Raw genomic sequence first — 21,692 nt, forward strand, 5'->3', positions numbered from 1 at the left:
GGATTAGCCAGCAAAGTGCTATCAGTAGGATTCATTCTGAGAAGCTGCTCACTCTAATGGCATGAGCACGGAGTAGTGATGGGAGAGCTAGCACAGACTTGGCATATTCAAGTGCATCTCATCAGAACAACAAGGCTAGTCCTGTTCAGAGGAGCAACAAATGCTTCCTCAGGACTGAAAGGCAGGAAAAGGAAGGAAAAAAATCCTCCTTCGTGTCTTTTGCTGTCTTCACATCACAAAAATGATGGCTCATATCAAAGCAGAAACCCCACTTATCTCCCATCAGCCACTAGGTCTATTGCAGTGACACCGGGGAAGTAACTTATCGTCAGCCTTGCAGGAAAGATTCAGCTCAGCAGCAGTTTTACCTCTGAAATCTTCTCAGCTAAAGAGAGAGTTGGAACCAATGGACTAATATAGAAAGGGATCCACAGAAAAACCTCAGCTCCAATATTTATTAGAGGGAGATTTCGCCATCCAGACCAAAGCTTTTGGAAGTATTTACATTTTTAGGGGACTTGAATCTCTCTCTAGACTAATAGAACTCCGCCTTTGCTAGCTTCCTATGATCCTTGGGTGGTTCATTGTGGATGTTGGAAGTATGTCTGTAGTTAACATCCAGGGACAGAATTAAATCCTGCTTACTCCACTTATGCAAAGAACTCCTGGGACATCAGCATATTCAGTCCTACCCACAGTGAAGCCACTGGTGCTATTTCCATGAAGAAATGATTTTGCCTACTCTGATCAGACAAGAAAAGAAAATAAATATTTGCTTTATCAAAAAAATCCAGAAGGGGAACAAAAATTTTAAGAGATGTAATTGTTATTTCACAGGTAGCTAATGTCACTGTGCAAGTTGGAATTTATGTCTGTAAATGCAAAACAATAAAAAAACCCCACTGTTCATGCAGCAGGAACACTGGAATGAGTGCCAACAGACACAATGAAGGATTTTAGATGACACTGTAATAATGTACTTCACAAAATATACATTTGGTTTTATGTTCAATTCACACATTTTGTAATGATGATGATTATTAGTGACTGGGATAGATACTACATTCTGATTTCAACAGGTCACATGAAACCTGGCAGCTACACTTCACAGGGGCTCAAGCAAACACTTTCTTTGATTCCAGTTTTTGTAGGTTCTTCCCTCTTGGAGTCTGCTTTGAATTGCAAATTAAGTAAATTCAAACACACACACACACACACAAAAATCCTCAACTTAGCCTGAACCTCTGAGTTTCACCAGGGCTTGAGAGAGGAACCATATGTGAGCATCAGGTTAGCTCAAAAGAATTACATAAAACAGTGACACCTTTCACCAATACCAAGAATTGAATTTCAAAGGCGCAGTAACGCCCAAGGATTCTGTAGATTTAAGCCCTTGCTAACACTCAGCATGGCTTACTTTCAAGCTCTCCTTCCCACTTCCATATATGCCCCACCTGTTCTATTAATGCTGACCTTGTTTCTTTTATCCACCTTGCACACATAGGTCTGTCTTTTATCTGGCTATTCCTCACCTTTTCAAGGCACAAATCCCATGTGCCCTAAAGACTGCCTAGTACTTCAGTTAACACACATTTTTAACTTGTACTAGAAGCAGAAAAATCACAGGATTGGGTCTTTAGTCTTTACTTTGCAGAACTCCTGCTCACTTCACTCCTAATTTCACACAAGAGAAGCCTAAGAACTGCATGTACTAATCCTGCATATTTTGTCACCTTTCCTTTTTTTTTTGTCATTATTGCTCTTCTAATCTCTGGGATCCCAATCCAAGTAGCTCTCTCTTGTAGCACTGCCTAGCACTCAATCTGGCTTCACATCAAGGGTCAGGCAGACAAGTTGTTAGAGATGGGCTGTTCAAAGTCTTCTACAAAATCTGGGCGCAGAAATCTCTGTGAAAGGCAATACTTAAAATATCTTCATTTTGCTCCATATTTTTTTTCCTATGGCCTGGGAAGAGATACCTCTTTCCTCCAGTGTAATGAACATAAAGCACAGAGATCCTCATCAGTTGTTAGGTACTTTTAAAATACATAAAATCAACAAAGCTGATGGTGTTTCCGAAGACATGGGGGGTGCAACAGAGAAGGAAACACTTTTCTAGAAGACTTAGTTTTGGGAAAAGTTAGAGGAAAAGGATCTATGACCATAAGAAGATTGGGCAAAAAGAGAGGCAAAGCAGGACAACAAAGGAATGGGATGTGTGACGGTGGGTTAAGTAACTCCCCTCCTCTCTACCTGGGCTCCTCTATCTGGAAAAACAAAGCCTTACATTCCTGCTCCATGAGGTACTGTGTGCTTAATTAAGATCCTGGAAGATAAGTTTTCTGCATGAATGCATTCCAGAAATGCAGACTTCTATTACTTAAATATTCCCACTAATGGTAATAACTTGGGCATTTTATATATGCTCACTTTTATCCCACCTTGATCTTTCCAAGCTTTATCTGTTAATTTAGAGGGTGTAAGACACATTAATTCTATCAGTGTTTTTATTAAGGAAGGTCCCTTTTATGATAGCAGTGATGTACTACAGATTGTGATTTAAGATGTACACTTTAGGTCAGTTTTATACTGACTTCAGTGCAGTTGCAGTGGGCATAAAGTCAGGAGAAAATGTGGTACTTTACATAATAGTGCTGATGATTAATGGACTCCTGGACCATAACTCTATATTCTGAGGCACTGATCCTCCTTTTCCCTCCTGAAATTTGTGTCTTGACCCTTTCATCTCTTGTTAGCTACCTTTCCAGAGCTGTTCATTAATCAGCACCATTGATCTGATGTGGTCTGTCATATCGTATTACTTAAAACACACAGAAGCAATCATTGGCCTGACTCTGCTCCTTACACAACACACCATCATATTTCCTTTACAGATGACTTAAATATTATAAACATCAATTTACTGCTGGTGCTTCGTCCAGAAATTGGCTTTTTCTAGATTGGCTCCCTGCAGGACATTTCTGTCTCTCCCCCTGGATGTACTTCTGTCTGCTCAGAGATACCATCAAACACCTTCAGTATTCCCTGTTTGTTAGGGGCACTCATATGTCTGACCAGCAAGGGACAGTCATCAAAACAGGCCTTTCTTTGCTTGAGTACCACAGTCTCCTGTTACTTTCTTTTAGTGAGTCCTGATCATGCAGACTCAATATTTTTTACTTAATTGCTATTTATTTTATCCCTGCAATAGTCTTCTCCCAGATATCTTCAGAATTCTGCTTCCTTCTGCCTTTCCTGTGATCCCTAGTAATGAAAAAATTAAAAGATGAGCTTCTTGTGAGCTTATTTCCGATTATTCTTATTTGCTGTGCTTGTACAGTGCTGTCAGTCATGAGGCAATGGAAAATAACTTGATTGTGCCTTAGAAGTTACCATGTCTGATCTTAATCCACATATTGTACAGGTCTCCTGAGTAAGGTGGGGTCAGTTTTAATTGATGCTTTCACAGTCATGATATATTTTCAGGCTGGGCTCTCTAAGCTAAATCCAGTTCTTTTTTGGCCTCTTTTTCTCTTTGGAAGTAGCAGAGGAGACGAGAACATCAATGTTAACCATCAGTAAATATTCAAGAATCAACTTTCTGCATGAAGTGGGTTATTCCATATACACTTTACTGTTTCTTATTCAAAAGAAGGTACATCCTCTGACTAGGACTGACTACAGTATTTATGTTACATGAATAAGGTTAGTCCACTGGCTACCTATAGGTAGATATCCAACCCCAGTGTCTAATACAGAGATCAAGACAGACTCTGATACAAAAACCACCATTCCAACAGATGCCAGAACTTGTGCCATAGAAAACATAAAAATTTAGCAACACAGGATATGCTATCAGAAGGCCATAAGAATGATTTTTTTTGCAATATTCAAGGCTTCATTTAGGACAGGAAACTGCTCATTTTTGTATTCTACTGGGAACACTGTATGTCCACTATCAGTATGGTCTGAAATACAGAAATTAATTTGTTAATGGATTAGACATTTGCAGAAAGACTGTTTAAAGAGGCTAGACTGCTCTAGCCTGGTAAAGGCCAATTTCCCACAAGGACATGTTTGCAATAGTACTAGAGAAAAAAATCTCTCCCTGCAGTCCCAGGGGTACTTACTGAAATCCAGAAGAGCAAAGTAGTCTGTTGGAAAGCCTACATTATGTTCCCACTTTTTGTCTTACAGGCCCTCTATTATTTGTCTGCATCTGTTTCTTTTTCCCTTCTTTCACTGCCTTTTATCTGATAGTATAGAATTTCACTGCTCTTAAGCTGCAATTCTTTTCTTAAATTTGACTTTGGCACTTGGAATAGGCATTTTTAAGGACTCACTTTTGTCTGTTTGTTCTTCTGGTATTCCTTTTTATTTGTAAGCAGTACTCTCAATGTAACAGCTACCCATACCTAAGAGCTCAGGTCAAAAAGGATAACTCTTCTATTGACTTTCCTTTCCACTTCCCATGCTGAATGGCCCCTCCTACCAGGGACAGTAGTACAAGCCCTTAACCCTGAACATTTTGAATAGTTATCTCTCATTTAAGATCTAAATCTAGGTGCTGCCTATTTTTCCATGAATGAAGATCTCATCGCTCTTAATATGTTGGGTGTATAAACTCCACACTTGTAGGTGAGCCAGGTTAGATGGTGCCCAAGCACAGTGTGCGCCACCCTCTTGGCTGCACTGGCTGCACCTCTCTGTGGGTGGAGCAGAGTAAAGCCATGTTAGGCAATGTTAAGCAACTGTTTGGACTTTGCACACCTGATTAAAAATGGTGCCGGGAAGAGGCAAATAAATGTCAGTAGTTGGTGGGCTTAATGAGAGCAGAAGCAGGTCACCAAAAGTCCTGATGTAACATTCAGCGAAAGATTTAAAGGAACACAAAAATCTATAATGCCAGACTGAACCATGGTAGTGTGTCAGACCACTTTTCACTAGTGGTAACATGCAGAAACAGTATTGTACACAGAAATAGATATATACATATATGTTAACCATATATTTATATGTATGTATAATTATATACATGATTACTATTTTTAAATTATCTTGCTCTGGCAAAACACTGCTGGGTATAAAACACAGAATTCTCTATATTCCTACTACAGAGCCTTCACAATTGTACCTGAATGTTGAAACAACATACTTTTCAAAATAGTTTAATAAAGAGGGGTGTGACTGAGGCAAATAGATAAAGTCATAATTTTATGATGCTGGTCAAATATGGAGTAAATATTCTGTGCTCCTACATAACCTTCTCTGGGAACAGATTGATTTGTGGGCAGTGCTTGTATATTGGTAGCGTAGTGAATCTTGACTGCTAGCGTTCTACAGACACTTAGTATTTACAGAAGCAGTTTGAGAGTATAAACAGCCTCAGGCATTTACATGCTGATGCTGTAGGTTAAAAGGTGTGAATTTCAATGGAAGAGGTTAAGGTTTCGAAGCCATGAACACTAAAGATGGGCAACACAATCAGACTATGGCCTTGTTAACAAGAAGGCGGCACTTGGACAACACAATAGTGCCTTAAGCAGGGTTCTCACAAAACCAAAGGTATAGTTGTGCTGCAATTAATACTGATGTTTCTGCAACTGAAATATGAGTTGCCATCACTGCAATCACCAGAGACAAAGAAAATGTGTAGAAATGAAATTGTTACAGTAATATATCCGCCTAAGCTACTGCTTTGGCTAGATGAGCCAGATTAGCTCATGACAGATGAGCTTCATGAACATTTCATTGCCAAGGAACCCTGTCAAAATATTGGTGATTTCTCCGAATCTGTTCAACATCATGGAGATGTCAAACGAAATCTGAAAGGACATTATTTTTCAGGAAGAACGAAAACAATGAAAGCATACGAAGAAAATGAGCTGAGTTTTTTCCTCCTTCCCTAAATGTTGCTTTAGTTTCATTGAATGCTGTCCTTGCAAGCACTTTGGTCTAAATCCGGAAACCCTTGGTCCCATAGGTTGGTGAATTGAAGAAAGTACTGAATCTATTCTCAGAGAATAGATCTCCATGTTTCAGTAACCAGGTTTTCAAACTGATAGTATATTTTCAACTAAGTACGGGGACCATATAATCTCAATCACATAACACAATTTAATGAAGATCTAGACTATTGACACTGGTTCTGCCATACGACCTCCCTTCTGGTCACAGTGGTACAGCACTTGATGCACTGATGTCTGGCCACCAAATTTGTGGTTCTTATGATGAAAGATGATCTCAATCACAAGTTGGAAGCACATCCTCATAAGTATGGAACATGATACAAAATGGCAACTGATAAAAGTAATGAAATACTGTTTTTTTCATGGCTTGTTGCTTGCAGAGACTATGAGAAACTGTTTACATTAATTAAAGGTATAATTCTATGAAGGACAATGAAATCAATTTCAGCTATAAATTTCCATGGATTTGTTCCATTTGTCACAGAACCATCCCTGTCCAGGTAAACTAGAAAATAGCAGTTTCACAGATACACCTGGTTTTCTCAAGCACCAAGATACGGGTTATCAAAAAGGTACAGAGAAAAATTGAAAACCCTCCTCCCCCCAAAAAAACCCAGCATCTTCTTGATGGAATTCTTCCCTTTCCCTGAGCTTTTATTATGTGAATTGTTTTATAAGGAGAGGAAGATGCTTGCATGATTTTTACCTGCCTTTGCTAGGGGAAGGTTTATATTAAAAATCATGTTCGCGTGGATTCTGAGGGGTAAATTCTAAGACAAGGAATGCTTTCCTTAAGTTTTAAGATTCATACCACCACTGCCTGAATGCTGAGCTAAACAACTGTGTTACTGACAGTCACAAAAAACATTAAAATGATTTCTCACTTTTTTTTTTGTTTTGGATGACTGTCTCCTGTCTCTGAAGATTTCCCTTGCAAGTCATTCATTAAAGAGCTGGTAACCAACACAGTGAAAAGACTAGGTAAAAAGCACCATGAACACGTTTTCCCATACCATTCTTCCTGAGTGTTTGCTGCCTCTGGCCTCAAACTGTACAAATGAAAGCTTGTTTGATTTATGTCAAAAACTATATATAAAATATCATAGGGGATCCACAGAGAAAGAGAGTCACTCTGGGCTTTGGTTTCATTATCCATTGAGGAATAACTGACTACAGCCTTGGAGTATGTAAAACTGATCAAAGCACTTGCTTCCTCACATGCAAAGAGAAACCCACTGTAGATTTCCTGTTTCATGCTTCAGTGCCAAAACACAATGAAAAAAGTTCTAGATGAGCATGTGAATTATTCTAAAACATTGTTAAATCAAATCTGATGGTTATGCACATTTGTGAAACTCATCATTTGAAATGTCAAGTCACTGACAGCAGTGTGTCCTGAGGTGTGATGTATATTTGTGATAATTATTTGCTTTTTAAAGTTATGTATCATCTGCATCAAAACAGGATTTTTCTTAAGTATGCCTGAAATGTAGAGATGTCAGTGCCAGCTGTGTTATTCAGATCTGGGTTTTAAGCACCCTGTGCCAGGAAAACATGGAGTCAGGATATGACTACAATGCCATTTTTAAGGCACTCTGAGTTATTTTTCACTTTTTTCTTAAAACTGTGTGCAGTTTGGCTGATGGAGAATGATTACTAGCATTAATAGTAGCTGCAGTGATTTCTACTATGTGCAGTATGTGCAGCATGATGCATTAAGGAAAACAGCATAGCAATAATTGTTCTTATTATTCAGTATTAGCAAATTATAAACTCTTGGAATTTACTGGAATTCAGTATTCAGATCTCTTTGGTGGCTCTTAGAGGCCTCTTCTTTGGTCATTTCAAAACTTTTTTGAATGAAACTGAAGGCAGTTGGCTCTGTTGTTGGGTAAGTTCTGCTAACGTAGGAGGGCTGTCTCCTGAGTGTTAAAAAGACCATTTGCAAATCTTCAGCAACTTCTTCCTTGACAGCAGAAGTTACTATGCAGAATGGTTTAGATGATGCTGAAATGAAATTTTACAGGAGATCCAGTCTTCCAAGAGGAGACAAGGGAGGGAATGGCAGTGACTTGAGGGGACACAATGGCAACTTCCCCACTTTTCTTTCTGGAAAGTGACACTGTAAATCAGCACCCCACCAGTGTCTGAACTCAACCTTTTTGCCTATCAGGAAAGAAATTCTGTGAGGAGGTGACTGAGTTTTTGACTGTAGAGAATCTGGCAGCTACCTTACTCCTGCTATTTCCTGACAGAAATGTTATAATAAAATTCCTCAGATGAACAAAATTATTAGGGCACTTGCAGATATTCTAATCTGTGCCACGACCGGCAAGAAGTACCATAGGAGATGGATCAGGAATCTTAGCTGTAGGGGAGCTCAGAGCTATTCCAGTTCAATCAGATTTCACAATTTGCTCTAATGAAGACTGCTGGCAGAAGTTCAAAGCTACTCCAGGTCTTGACTCTCCCTCCACATTACTATAAAAATGTCTGTAGAAGTGTTAACTGCAGAGGAGCCAAAAGTTGTTTTGGTTCCAGCCTTTCCCAGCAGGAGTAACTGAGAAAATAGAGTAGGAGTGCTACTTCTGCTCACAGCTCCCTCAGCCTCCTGTAGAACACCAGAGACGTTGCTGGGAACATGGCAAAGTGTGCCCAATGCTTTCACCCCTCAGAGCTCCTACAGCCTCAGCCACTCCCTCCAAACACCACCGACACAGATGCACTGGCTCAGTAACTCCAGAAGTCTTTGGAATTACCATCAACCTCTGCTGCTGATAACCTGAAGGCTGTTTGAGAGGCAGCAGGTATCAGGAGGATGGCTGTGTTCAGCCAGCATTGATTTCTTCAGCCTTTTGTCTGTCTCTGCTTTCTGTCTCGTTTGGAGGTGGTTACTGTTACTACACGTAGCATGAATCATGTCTCTGTTAAAAAACAGAGCTTCAATTGTCTTACATAACCCCTGGTAACTGCATATCTAATAATAGCAAGCCATTTCCAGGTAGGGAATCTGTCTGTGTCCCAGACACATCCACATGCACACACACACACATTCATATGACTTTCTACACCTCACTTCTGGGAATGAGTGAGCTTTTCACATGCAATATGACAGTTCTGAGCTGCAGGACCTGCCAACGATTATTTTTAAATGCCATTTTCACTTATTGCCTTGAGAAGCCAGTCCAGTACGTGCAACTTGCTTCTCAGTCCAAGCAGCAAGAAGGAGCAAATCTAAAACCTGACAGCACTGTTTGGTTTTGAGAGAATTGAATGATGAGGGCTATGGTTGAATCCTGTCCTGAAGGCTTGAATCTTTCTAGATGTTAACTCTACTTCTGTCTCTTAGGGAAGGCCCACATTTTAATAAAGTTGTTATTTCTCCTAATTCTGACAAAGCTTATTTTTTCTCCTCTCAGCTTGTCCCTTGGAAAACTAAACAACAATACACAACTCCCTCATTACTGACAGCCTAATTGAGAATGCTGCAAATCAATGATGACGTCTTCAAATGAAACTTCTTTATAAATTGAAAATATGATTATTTTTGTAATCTATGAGTGGTCCACAGAAAGAAGGAGTTTCTGAAGATTACTATGGTGTCACAAAAAAATCTGAACTTCCATTCAGTAGGAGGTCAAAGAAGGAATTCTCACTGGCAACGTTGCTGTTTTTCTGTGAGACATTGAACTGCCTATCCTTTTCCCAAAGAGACAACATTTTTCTGCAGAGAAACATGATTCAAGTCCATCAACTATAGTATCCTGATTTTGGTGAATAACAAACACAAGACTCTTCAAAGGGAGGGAATCACAGAATCATAGATATCTCAGATTGATCCTATGAGGATCATTGACTTCAACTTCCTGTTCCTCGCATGACTAAAACTAAATCATATAACTATGAGCACCATTCAGGTGCTTCTTGAACTCTGACAGGCTTGGTTTGCAAATGGAGTGGTTCTAGACTGTTTCACAAGGTTTTCCAAAGAAAACTGTTCCTTCTGACCTCTCTTGCCATCAGTAACCATATCCAGGCATCTAAGATTGGATTATATGGTATTACCAATGTGAGAGCCAGGCTTCAGTCATCCTAAACTTCTGTATTATCTCAGTTGAAGAGATGGATTGAAGGCAGGGATTTGAAAAGTCAGTTCCACTTCTGAATTTGTTCAGCTTTGAGATTTCAGTTTAGGTTCATTTCTTCACATTGTGTGAATAAAACACACGTGAATAAGCAGTTAAAAACTTAAGTGATCACATAATAAAAAATGTTCTCCTTGAGCTTTTATTTCTACATCTATTATCTTTCTTAGTTTAGATAATCTTCCTTGAAAGTTTTCTGGGAGTACTTGAAAAAAATAAAACTTAGTGGATCAGATGTCAGAATCTGGTTCTATGCCTACTTCTGACCAAGATGTACCATGTAGCCAGGCAGTATCTTTGAAAAAATCATACTTTCCCATTTCTTGGGATCTACAGACAGTGACTAATAATTTGGTATTGTTATTCTGGGATCAAGTGTCTTTCTTACTTCTTGGATCTACAAATCACCTTACAGTAAAGTCAGAACTGAACTAAACCTAAATTGTATTTGAACTCACAAACTGACTGGTCTGGCCAACAATTGCAGACCAGCTTTCATGGATGCCCTCCCACTAACTTAGTGCACAATACTCATATGATCTCACAGAGATTTCTGTGGGTGCAACAGGGAAAAAATTGGACTGGTACTTTTATTTGTTATCAAATAAAAGCCTACGGTTCAGCAGTAAAATAATACCCAAATCAAACAAGAAACCCACTGAGTTGTAAACTGTAGTTTATCAGTGTCGTGCAGTCATGAGCTGACTGTGTTACTGCTCTAGGGTAAGAAGTTACCTTTTCTGTAGGAAGTCAAATTAATTTGCCTTCACTGTCAAGTAATCCCCTTGTCAAGCAGTAAGAAATTCAGATATTGGCCACTCTGCATTAGAATGTATTTTTTAGAAAGTTGAGAGAAACAAATGGAAACCACAGAGCATGCATCAGTTGCTGAACTTTCAATATTCCTGCTGAAAAAACAGTATTGCCCAAATTCCAGCTAAGCATCAGAGAGCACAATGGATTTTGTGCACTCAGGTTATTTTTATTAGGACTGAAACTCCTGTAGGAAACACTTAGAGTGGTGACCCACTAAAGGGTTAAACAAAAGTTGGACTCAAGTATACAAAGCCATCTGAACTGGCTTCAAGTAGACATGAAACATCTATGCATCTGGAAAATGGAACTTGCAATTGACTTTTCTGTACCATCTGCTCTCAAGAACATTTTCTGCTTGGGAGTTGCATAAGCAATGAAAAAAAGCACACAAACAACTTCCTGTACCATGTTTTTGGTCACTTGTAATGACGCATTACAAAGCAAACTAGCTAAATATGCACAACTGTGCCTCACTCCAGATGACAACATGTATTATATAAGAGCAATGCCTGACAGAAAGACACTTATTTTAAGATATCATGACACAAAGAGCACCCAAGGGGAAATATTCACTACATGTGAGAGTTGGGGGCAAGTGCCAGGGAGAGTTTTGCCACCATCTCAAAAGGCCAAGAAAAATCAAAAAGAGGACCTTTTTTGGTTTATAAAGTAAAATGACAGAACTTGTTGCACCTCCTTCTGTAAAGGGGAATTTAACTTGTAATGAATGTAAGCTTTTTGTTGTTATTTAATGTCACTTTAATGCATTTTAGATTCAAAATTATTCTTATCCCAAAAGCTTTCAAAAATATAATTTGTTTAGACTCACTTTGTTGGCCTGTTGGGAAGCCATGGCCTGATTTAATCTTGTATTGTGGCATAAATAAAACAATATCCACAGGAATTAGAGTAGTTTCACCAGAATAAAAATATCTACCTCTTCAAATGAGTCCCAAGCCTTTAAAACTTGTGTGTGTGTTGGCCTCTCTCTTTCCAGTGACTGCACTAATGGAATTGCATGGAGACATATGAGGAAATCCCAGTACCTGTGCAAAGACAGGGAACTGCTGAAGCTGAAGAGGAACTAAAGCCTAGACTGGAGCAGGGTGTGCAGCTAAAGAAGTCAGTGTGCCTCTGCTTTGGTGTATTTTTGAAACTGAAGTTGAGATGAGTTTCCCCACTAATGAACAGACTCAGGCTATCAGTCCACAGCCGCTACCACAGGATCAGCTGGCAGTATAGATCTGACCTGGTTTGAGCATGGGCACATGATCACATTACTGTTAAATTAGCAAGAGTTTGTGTTGCTGCAAGAGAACAGACGATATATAATCCAGCCTGAAGTCAGAGCGGCACAGACAGGTGATACCTGATCTGATATAAAGCCTGCTATACAAAGTTAATCCATTTGTTCTGAAAACATTCAAATCAGTATGTGAATCTATCCTAGATCAACACTTCATGTTACATGGCTACCATGGTTTTGATACAGTTTTATGACTGAGATCCACTATGCCATCAAACCACAGCTTCAGAAACTGATTTTGCATGGAAACAACCAATTCCATCAACCTACAGGGTAAATCTGGGGGTGCAAATAATTCCAGGGCAGACAAAGCCTCCCCCAACCTGAGAAGCAGATTGTCTTTTTAAAGATGAGCCATGGAAGAATAAAGGGGTTCACTTCCAAGTCTGTACCCATTACTTTCCACGGGACAAAAGGATTTAAAATGCCAAATTTTCTTCCTACCTTAAAACAACAGTGGTTTTATTGTTCATACAGGGTTTTCCTAGATAATTGACCCTGTAGTTTAGAACCTGCAATTTTGGATTATTCTCAGGAGACAAGTCCATCTCCAAGAAAACATCTCTGCCTGTGGTGACAAATTCTCAGGTTAATGAAAACTGTTTTAAGATTTCAGCTGAATTAAGAAGGTGCACCTCTGCATGGGAGGGAACATCAATATGTTTTCTGTACCAACAATTCATTAACAGCAAAACTTGGTTCGTATCCTCTTTAGTACAGCATCCTTCCTTTCCTGCCTAGCCCCCTTCCTGACTCTAATGCCTTACACCTCCATCCATCAGGACACACATGAAATTTTGTTCATAATTACACTGGCAATTCTCCTTTGGGTTTCGTGGAAGTTACATACTCATAAATGGGAGCAGAATTTGGCCCTCTGTCTTTTCAAAAGGAAGACTAACGATCAAATAATTTTCTCACATCTCTGTTTGCACTTTCACAGTCTGGTTACATTGATTTGTGTCTCATAAGTAGACATTTCCTTTGTTGGTTACAAATCAATGTTATAGACCTAGCCTGCCTGCACATTTTCCTCTTCTCTCTTACTGTGAGAAAAATAAAGTGCAGCTTCAATTCTTCTTGCTTTATAAATGTGAGTTTCCTTGATGAAGCGTGAGAGAAACACAGATAAAATTCCAGCTCTCCCTCAAAAACCAGGAAACGTCTGTGCTTAAATTTCTAATTACCAAGATGCTTTATGGTATGATAAACACCTTTATCGTTCCTGTCCTGCCACTGCTTTGTTAACCTAGTTATAATCCTCTCCCTCAGATATCACAAGGTTTCCCAGAGCAATCCAACATGATATCACAGACAGCTATGACTTCATGGCATGAGTAAGGAAAAAAGAGGCAAAGGTTTTGTCTTCAGCAAGATGAAGCTGCCACACAAATCTCCAGAAAACGATGGAAAAGAAAAGGGTTTGCAACTGGTGCCTGAGAGGCAATGAGGTTTTTGACTGCAGTATGAAAATACAACAGTGAGGATAGATGAGTATTTTACTACGAATGGATACAGATGATAATAGAAAAGAAGTAGTAAGAAATAGAGCCATCAATCAGAACATACCATGTAAAAGAAAATACAGGTGAAACTGTGGAACATATCAGTTTGATTTCCCTTTATTAAAAGAGAAAAAAAAGTTTTAAAAAAAGAGTAGAAGCAGCCTCAAATCAATCTCATCAATTTTAATACTGTGAAGAAGTTTAATAAGTGACAGTTCCACCAATTTGATGGAGGACTCATGACTGCCGAAATAAAAATAGAAATTTTTTAGAGCTGGCATCAATAATAATAATAATAATAATGATAAGGTTTAAAGGATGTGAGATCAAAAAGGAAAAGAAAAATTTTACAAATATGAAATAAGAATTGCTACACTGCCATCACCACCATCAAAGAACATCCTCAGAAGTCAAAAGGGAATTCTATTTATTTTAAAGAACAGCACTAGGAATCAGGAAATCTGGGTCCTACTTACACTTCTTCTGGGGAATCTATGCTTGGCCTTGAGAAAGATATTTCAGTGCTCTGTGCTTCAGCTTCTCTGTAAGGCCAATCAAGATAATAATAACTCTACTTCACAGGCATCTTCTGAAGCTTAACTCATGGGTACTGAGCAAAGAGCTTTAAGGTCTTTCTTTATATAGAAACTATTACATGGAAGGAAAGACAAAAAGGAATGTAAAGATTTGGGAAACACTTGATAAAGAGATTCCACCGCTCAACTACTTCCTGGACATCACAAGAAAAGAACAAATAACTTTCTTTTCTGTATTTTATTTCCAAAAGAAGTGTAAAGCTTCCCAGCCAAATGGACAAAGAAGTTGCCCCTGCAAACAACACCATGTAAGTGGTAACAGGGAGCCCTGGCTGGCTGCATCCTTTCAACATTGTGTACACATCTGTGTTACCCCAGCAAGGTAACACCATTCTGCTGGGCTGATGAAAACAGAGATGAGGAGAAATTACGAATAGTTGAGAGTTGTCTATTTGCACGGACTCTTGATAGCAGCAGTTCAGGCAAGAAACCATATTGCTCTAAGACTCTGTTCCACCAATCCACAACCTTAGGCAACTACCTTTTTTGCTTTTGTTTAAAGTATGCCTGTCTTTCTGAAAATTTTAGTTTTCTAATAGTAGATGTGGTGGAATAGGCCTTGATAGAATAAATCCATAAACTAAATCAGAAAGAAAGAAAAAGAGATAAAAAATTAGAATGCTAAAATGAAGAGAATTATAAAAACAAAACAAAATTATTCTGATTTGATACAACTTTTCCAAACCATTTTACTTAGACATAAAAACAGAAGACACAAGATATCATGAGTCAGATCTGCAGAATCGAATAGGTTCGTTGATGTTTGTCACAACTCTTGTCTCTAGTAAGAGTTAAGAAAGAACTCGAACCAAAACTTCCCAAACTCTGGTTAGTATACTGATTAAAAATATATCTACCAACAACCCCAAGTGTTACCAATCCAAAAGGACTACCACAACTGTGTTCATCTATAGGACAGAGAGAACTCAATATGCATTCCAATGCAAATATATTTATAGCTGCTTATTTACATCATGTGGTGCCTTCCACTGTATTCTGCATATTTTTCTTATCTTGAACTATCAAAGTTAGCAGACAGTGGAAAGGTATGTATCTTTTCCTTATCTTATCCTGAACAGGCTTTGCTAACAAGGACATAAATTCTGTCTTTTCAATACCAAGCTACAATTAGCACGGAGGTCACGACATTGCAGTTAGCACAAAGGTCACAAGTAGTGTTGCCACTCAGGGGGTTTCCATACTAGAGCTAAGCATGAACTCAAAGCACTCTGGGCATATGGAAATGAGAAACCTTTTTTATGTCTGCATATATGCATGTCAAGAGTAAACATTTAAGGAATGAACAACATGATAACAAAAAAACTCCGTTCATAAGCATAAGAGGGATCAAAATATTTAACTGTCAGATAGGCAAAGAAGGTTTACCTGGTGGAGAGCACTGTAGTAAATGAAGTCTTGCCTTTTACATTTCATTAATTTTAAGAAGCTGCTCAGATTATTTGTTTACTTTAACCTGATGTCAGTTCTTTTGACAGTAAAAGAGCAAAATTTGTACTGGAGAGTAAACACCTCCAAAATTTCCAAAATATCTCAACAGGTTGTTTCTTTTTGGTTCTTTTTACATGGATAAACATCAAAAGGTGAAATATCTGGGCATAATTCACCCAAAGACTGGGAAGAAGTACCCAAAACACCCAGAACAAGCATTTTGCTGCAGGTGCACGTTACTTTTAAAACCTAGTCTCATGAAGATGCATTACAGGACAATATCATTCACTTATCCAAACTTTTCCAAAAAAAGCCTTGGATAGATTTAGCTAACTAAAGCTGAGTGCCAGTTTTCGCTGCACACTGGAGCAAGTACCCTCAAAAAACTCAGCCCACAGGACTGGCTCTGAAAGCAGGTGGAACTGAAGTGTTAACTGCAGTATCCAAAACACACGAACCACGAGAGGATTATACTGAGCTCTGTGACAACTACACTTGAGGGAAAAGAGAAAGGAAAGGGGTTGAAGGAACATGAAAGGAAAATGAACAAATTCAGATCAATGGGACAGACCTGGAGGCTTCTAAAGAGGATCTTTTAAAGAGCCACAGACAATGGCCACAGTCTAGACTGAACACACAGAGAAAAGTCAAGACAAATCACCACCATTAAAAGCTAAGTAATCACATCACATAACAGCAAGATTACAGCAGTAGTGTCTCTGTCTCTGCTCTGAGGTGAAATCACCTGGAATGTGACATTTGTTTCTGGGCACCTCCTCATCAGAGTGATTGGAGAGAGTTCAAAGAAGAGCCATATAAATGACCAGCGTGGTGGAAAGACTGAGCTATTAGGGAAAGAGATGAAGAGCTACATCTGCAATAGCCCAGTTACAATGCCAAGGGCTATCAGATGAAGGGAAAGGCATGAAAACAAGCTGCATATAATTGAAAGGTGCAAATGCCAAAAACAAAAAAGAGGAAAAAAAGAAACAAAAAGGGAAAGAAGAGAGGGTAGCTAATAATAAAAAAGTGTACTGATAAAATCAAGACCAGTAACATAAAGCTGACATTCCAAGGAGCAAAGAGCATAAACCTGAAGAGTAACATCCTTAGGGAAGGAACTGAAGTTTGACTGTGTATTTAAAACTGACCTAGACAAAACACTAGACATGTGATGCACACACCATCCGTCACTGGCCCTGGGAAGATGGGCTGAGCAGGTCTTGATTGTTTTTCCAGTTTGATGACTCCAAGGTACACTGTGTTTTTCTGGCCTAAAAGCCATCCATAAAAATATGGAAACCCATGAAACACACTTTGGTGGGTTAGAAGATGATTAACCAGAAGGAGACCAAATTCATGTTCATTGGATAATCCTGTGAATTAGGCAGAGCTGTATATGAAAAAAGAAGTAAAACAGCAAGGAGCAAAACCTAGCCAGCTGAGGAAAGGACTTTTAGTGTCAGACAGTACAACGATGAACAGCCACACAGCAGAGTGGATAATCCATTGTGTAAAAAGTGAACAGCATGTATGGATCAGGCAACAAGTTGTGAGAATGGAGTTGGGGAAATGACTTCAAAGGATACATGACCTCCTGAACCATGAGCTGGCTAGGCTGTGGAAAGTTTAAATGCTTGCATCACAAATCCAGTAACCTGATTGTGCAAAAAGGGAGCTAGTCTCTCTTGAAAGCATCCTAAGAAGGTCAGTAACAGACAGACAGAGTGAGCCTTGAACCTTTCTATACTATTGAATGGATTTAAGAAAATATAAGAAAAAAATAATACTCCACTTACTTGAGTATTAAAACACTGCAAAAAGCTGCACACACAGACAAAAATTATAATAAAGTCATGCAGGGGGTGGCAGTGGAGGGAGTGCAAGTGTCTGGACAAGATGAGGTGAAACACTGCTGTCACTTCCCATTCATAAACCCCCAGCAGCAAGGAGTTCAGACAGGAAAACCACCAGCTAAACCTGAGACATAGAAATTATTATGTAAACAAACCAGATCCTGACTGATTTCAGCCTGCACTGGAAATAATCCTTAGTTATTAAAACTGGAAAGTAAAGGACTTAGGGGTGAAAAGCAAGGGGGAGGTAGAGACAGAAATAAACTTGTTTTCACTGACAGTTTACAGCAGTGGTGTTATCAAAGAGAAGAATTAGGTTAGTGGTATCTTCATTTGAGTCATGTCTGTTTTTACATTTTATGGAAGCAAGGGGAAAAAAGACAACTTTCTTTGACCAGGGACACTAACTGATTTAACTCCTCTATGCTTACTTCAGACTTGGTGCTGCCACGTAGCCCTGACAAGGCAGCACCTTCCCAACACTGCTAGCTCGGCCTGAGGTCTTATGGGTACAGCTCTGCTGACTGTCAGATCCCTCCATGTTGTGAAGGAATAACATCTCATGGAGTTTCACAATACAAAGATCATATTGGCTTCTGAGTTATTTTTCTGCTAGCATTCCTCATTGGTCAGGTATGATATCCAGAAGACTCTTTCCCTTTGCTCTACCTTCAGGAACACAACTTCAAATTCGGCATCAAAATGCATTTTTGCAGAAGTCGAGCTGGTTGTACCAGCAATAGTGCTTCCTGTACAAAATGGTAAACATAAATGAAGCACTGATTACTTTGCAAATCATCCCCTGAGGCTTGAGGTCCAATGAAACAGTGATTTTAGAGGCAATATCAGATAAGGTATTCTCATTACTCCCCAGGCCATTGCAACAAATTACTCCCCAATCCCTGCAAAAATTTATGATTTAAAGAAAGATTGGTTGTCTCTGCTCATAGCCCAACTCTACAAACAGCTGTGCTGGCATGAGTGGGGGAATTGTGCAATATGCTGGCAAATCAGAGCAGCCGAAGAGGGAAATGTTTTCCACTGGTTTGGTCCCTGAAGCCCATGTGTCGACAAACCACAGCCTGTGCACCTTATTAGCTTTCTGCAGGTCCCTGCTAACTAATGGTATGTACCTGTCCATCTGCAGAGCCAAAAATAGCTACTTTTAAAGAACAGAAATGAATTCCTGCTGAGCCTGACAGAAGACAAGCCCGCTATGTGTCTGCCTGGTACTGTGGAGTCCTGTGACAAAGGTGGCTTGAGGCAGTGCATTTATTTTCCAGCTGATGTGCACTGATAACCTGACCTCTACACTTACAAGATTCGTGTAATATTTCATCACTTACCTCAGCTTGTACTGGCCCCGTATTCAAAACTCCCATGTACGTCACAAAGGACCTTCCAAGCAGCTGACAGACAAAACACTTCTGACACCCATTCTGGGTAGGATAACACTTAAATATGAGGAGGAAATACAATGCTGCTCACTCCCCCAAGTGCAAGCTAATTTTAAAGTTAATACTGTAAGTCCTTATTGATACGATGTTTTAATTACCTTCAGCCTGTCCAAACCAGCACTCCTAGCTCTATGTGTACTGCTGATATGACTGACAGCTGAGAGCTTTTCTAAACACCAAGCATAACATTGCAGTCACTAGCGACTCAAACTGCCTAAAATGTGTGATTTTTATCACTTTGACAAAACTTATGACAACTCTCTTTTAAGTGTAAAGGGATTTTGAAAATTTACTAAGATTTGTAAAATAAGCCTACCTAAAAGTTTGATGTGTGTATGCAAATTGATCCTCAACATCACAGACTACAACTTCCTCGTGAGAGGTGGAAGAGGGACAGACACTAATCTCTTCTCTGGGGTGACCAATGGCAGGATCTGTGGGAATGGCCTAAAGTTATGTCAGGGGAAGTTTAGGTTGGGCATTAGAAAAAGATTCTTCACCTGGGGGTTTGGGCACTGGAACAGGATCCCCAGGGAAGTGGCCACAGCACCAAGCCTGACAGAGTTCAAGAATTGTTTGGACGATACTCTCAGGCACATGGTGTGACTCTTGAGGAGGGCCCTGTGCAGGGCCAGGAGTTGGACTCAATGATCCTTGTGGGTCCCTTCCAACACAGCATATTCTGTGATTCTGGGATATACAAAGAACAGTCTGAGTTTGCCTCCGACCAACATTAAAAAAGGTCTCTCTGCTCACAGAAACAAGCTTGGGCCTCCTTTGCTGAGTTTATATAGCCTCCCACTCAAGCCTGGGAAAACAGATTTTTCCCCCAATATAACAATATTTGACTTTCTCTGAGGAAGGGTACACCAATGTAGCCAGTGAGATAAGGCATGCAAGCGAATCAATGGCAGAGCTAATCAGGCTAATTCAGCTGTTAAGAAAGCAACCAAATCCCATAAAGCTCCTCAAAGGTCAAAAAGTATCTCCTAGGTTATGCCTGAGAATGACTTGGAAGTCAGTGTCATCCAAAGAGTGTTAATATATTAAATTCAGTGGGAGAAAAAATTTTATGCAAGCAAGAACTCGCTCTGTATATGAACTGAAGTTTTTAAACCATCCCCCACAGAGACAATCATAGTAGGATTCACAATGAGAAAGATCTTGTTACAATTCCCCACCAGATACTAATGCAAACAACACCATGTGTCTATATTCAGAAAGCATCTACATTTCTGACAAGTCTAAGATTTCTGAGACCAGAGCAACAAAAGACAGTCAAATGCAAGTTAAGGCTTAATTTCCAAATACAGGTATCTTGACATCCAAAAGGTGCAAAGTTTTTTGGGCTTTTTTCTGGCTCATGGAGTATTAGGTATTAGAATACCTAATCTTTATTTTATGTCTGGTTCAGTTTCTGCTAAAATAAGCAATGCCGGTGGATCCAAATGGGAGTCTACGACATTTCAAAAAACTTTAACCATTATTGGGCTTGGCTGGCTATGATACACAGAGATGATTTTTCAGGCAGAAGCAATGAACATGGCTCCACCCAACGTAAACTGTGGTCCTGCTAGAGCAGTCCCTTTAGTAGAGACCTGTACACCCTCCCCTGTGTACCTGACCGTCTGTATACTGCCAGTGTAGGTGCACCTACTGCTGGTGCAACAGATGTTAAAGCAGGAAAACCTGACTTCCAGGGCAGAGGGATTAATGGAGCATTAACACCAAGGCCCCAGTTGTGGCCATTTAAATGCTAACAGCTTTAACTAAGTTATCCAAAACACGAGCTTACAGTGTGTGCCACTAGAACTTTATTATAGGACATTTGGGGCCAAAACTTGCCCCAGGATACGGATGAAGTCATCCTGATGATGCTAATGGAAACCCATGTGCTATATAATAATAAAAAGCACCTGGTTCTAAATAGGGCTATTTTAAATCAGTATGTAACAGGTTATCTTTTACTGAACAGTCCCTTTACTATTTACATTAAGAAGAATTGATCATGTCACAGTTGCTTGGACGCATCAGCTGGGCTTCTTCACTAACATCCCCACAAAAATGGTTCAAGAAAATCTTGGTTTTAAAGCCTAGCAGGTTGAATTAATGTTCTGTTAAATCTGGCAGATTTTGTCCATGGCTCTTTATTGACCCTTGCATTTCCCCTTCTGACACTGTTGTGTTGCACCTTTTCCCATCCAAAGTCCAGAGATGGTTTTTGATTGAGGAGAGTGTATTTTCACCTCCTCTTCACCTCCCAGAGCAGTATTTCAGGGCCCATCATGAGGTGTGCCATTAAAGCTAAAGCATGCTCATGGCTCCTCTCACATTGCAGCAAACAGATCTGTGAGATTTCAAATCTGCTGCGCAGCAGCAGGTAAACACAGCTTTTGTTTTAGCAGCTCAGTTACAGCTAAGTGAGCATCTGCCCTGGCTGATGCTGTACACAATAAACCTTCTATTTCAGAGGAGTATAATTGTCATTGCATTTCGTTGTCCTTTGAAACTTGGAGCAGGAGGCTTCAGCCTGAGGGTCCAGTTCTGTCTTTAAGGCACTAAAAACCCCACATCCTTCACTGCTTACTATCAT

The 21,692-nt window shown here is 39.5% G+C and overlaps 1 protein-coding gene and 1 long non-coding RNA gene across 18 annotated transcripts in view; one reads left to right on the top strand and one right to left on the bottom strand.

Annotated features, from left to right (window-relative positions):
- The window catches only part of ZBTB20 (zinc finger and BTB domain containing 20), a 502,030-nt gene that overhangs the window by 60,094 nt on the left and 420,244 nt on the right, over nucleotides 1-21,692 (bottom strand). Inside the window, exon 1 of one of the 17 annotated variants that reach the window (XM_027878842.1) lies at nucleotides 18,776-18,861. The exons of 15 other annotated variants lie outside the window; for them this stretch is intronic. The gene's annotated coding sequence lies outside the window, so the exon portion shown is untranslated. Of the gene's footprint in view, nucleotides 1-16,937; nucleotides 17,495-18,775; nucleotides 18,862-21,692 lie in introns of those variants that run through there. One more of the 17 variants, XM_027878841.1, reaches the window with a different exon arrangement.
- Nucleotides 19,054-21,692, top strand: part of LOC114055082 — a 9,536-nt gene continuing 6,897 nt past the window's right edge. The window contains exons 1-2 of the long non-coding RNA XR_003570649.1: nucleotides 19,054-19,165; nucleotides 20,320-20,387. This is a non-coding gene — a long non-coding RNA (uncharacterized LOC114055082). The remainder of the gene's footprint in view (nucleotides 19,166-20,319; nucleotides 20,388-21,692) is intronic.

This window comes from Empidonax traillii, unplaced genomic scaffold (genome assembly GCF_003031625.1).
Source record: "Empidonax traillii isolate 1590-97213 ecotype Southwest subspecies unplaced genomic scaffold, ASM303162v1 scaffold46:size3806547, whole genome shotgun sequence".
Classification (NCBI taxonomy): domain Eukaryota; kingdom Metazoa; phylum Chordata; class Aves; order Passeriformes; family Tyrannidae; genus Empidonax; species Empidonax traillii.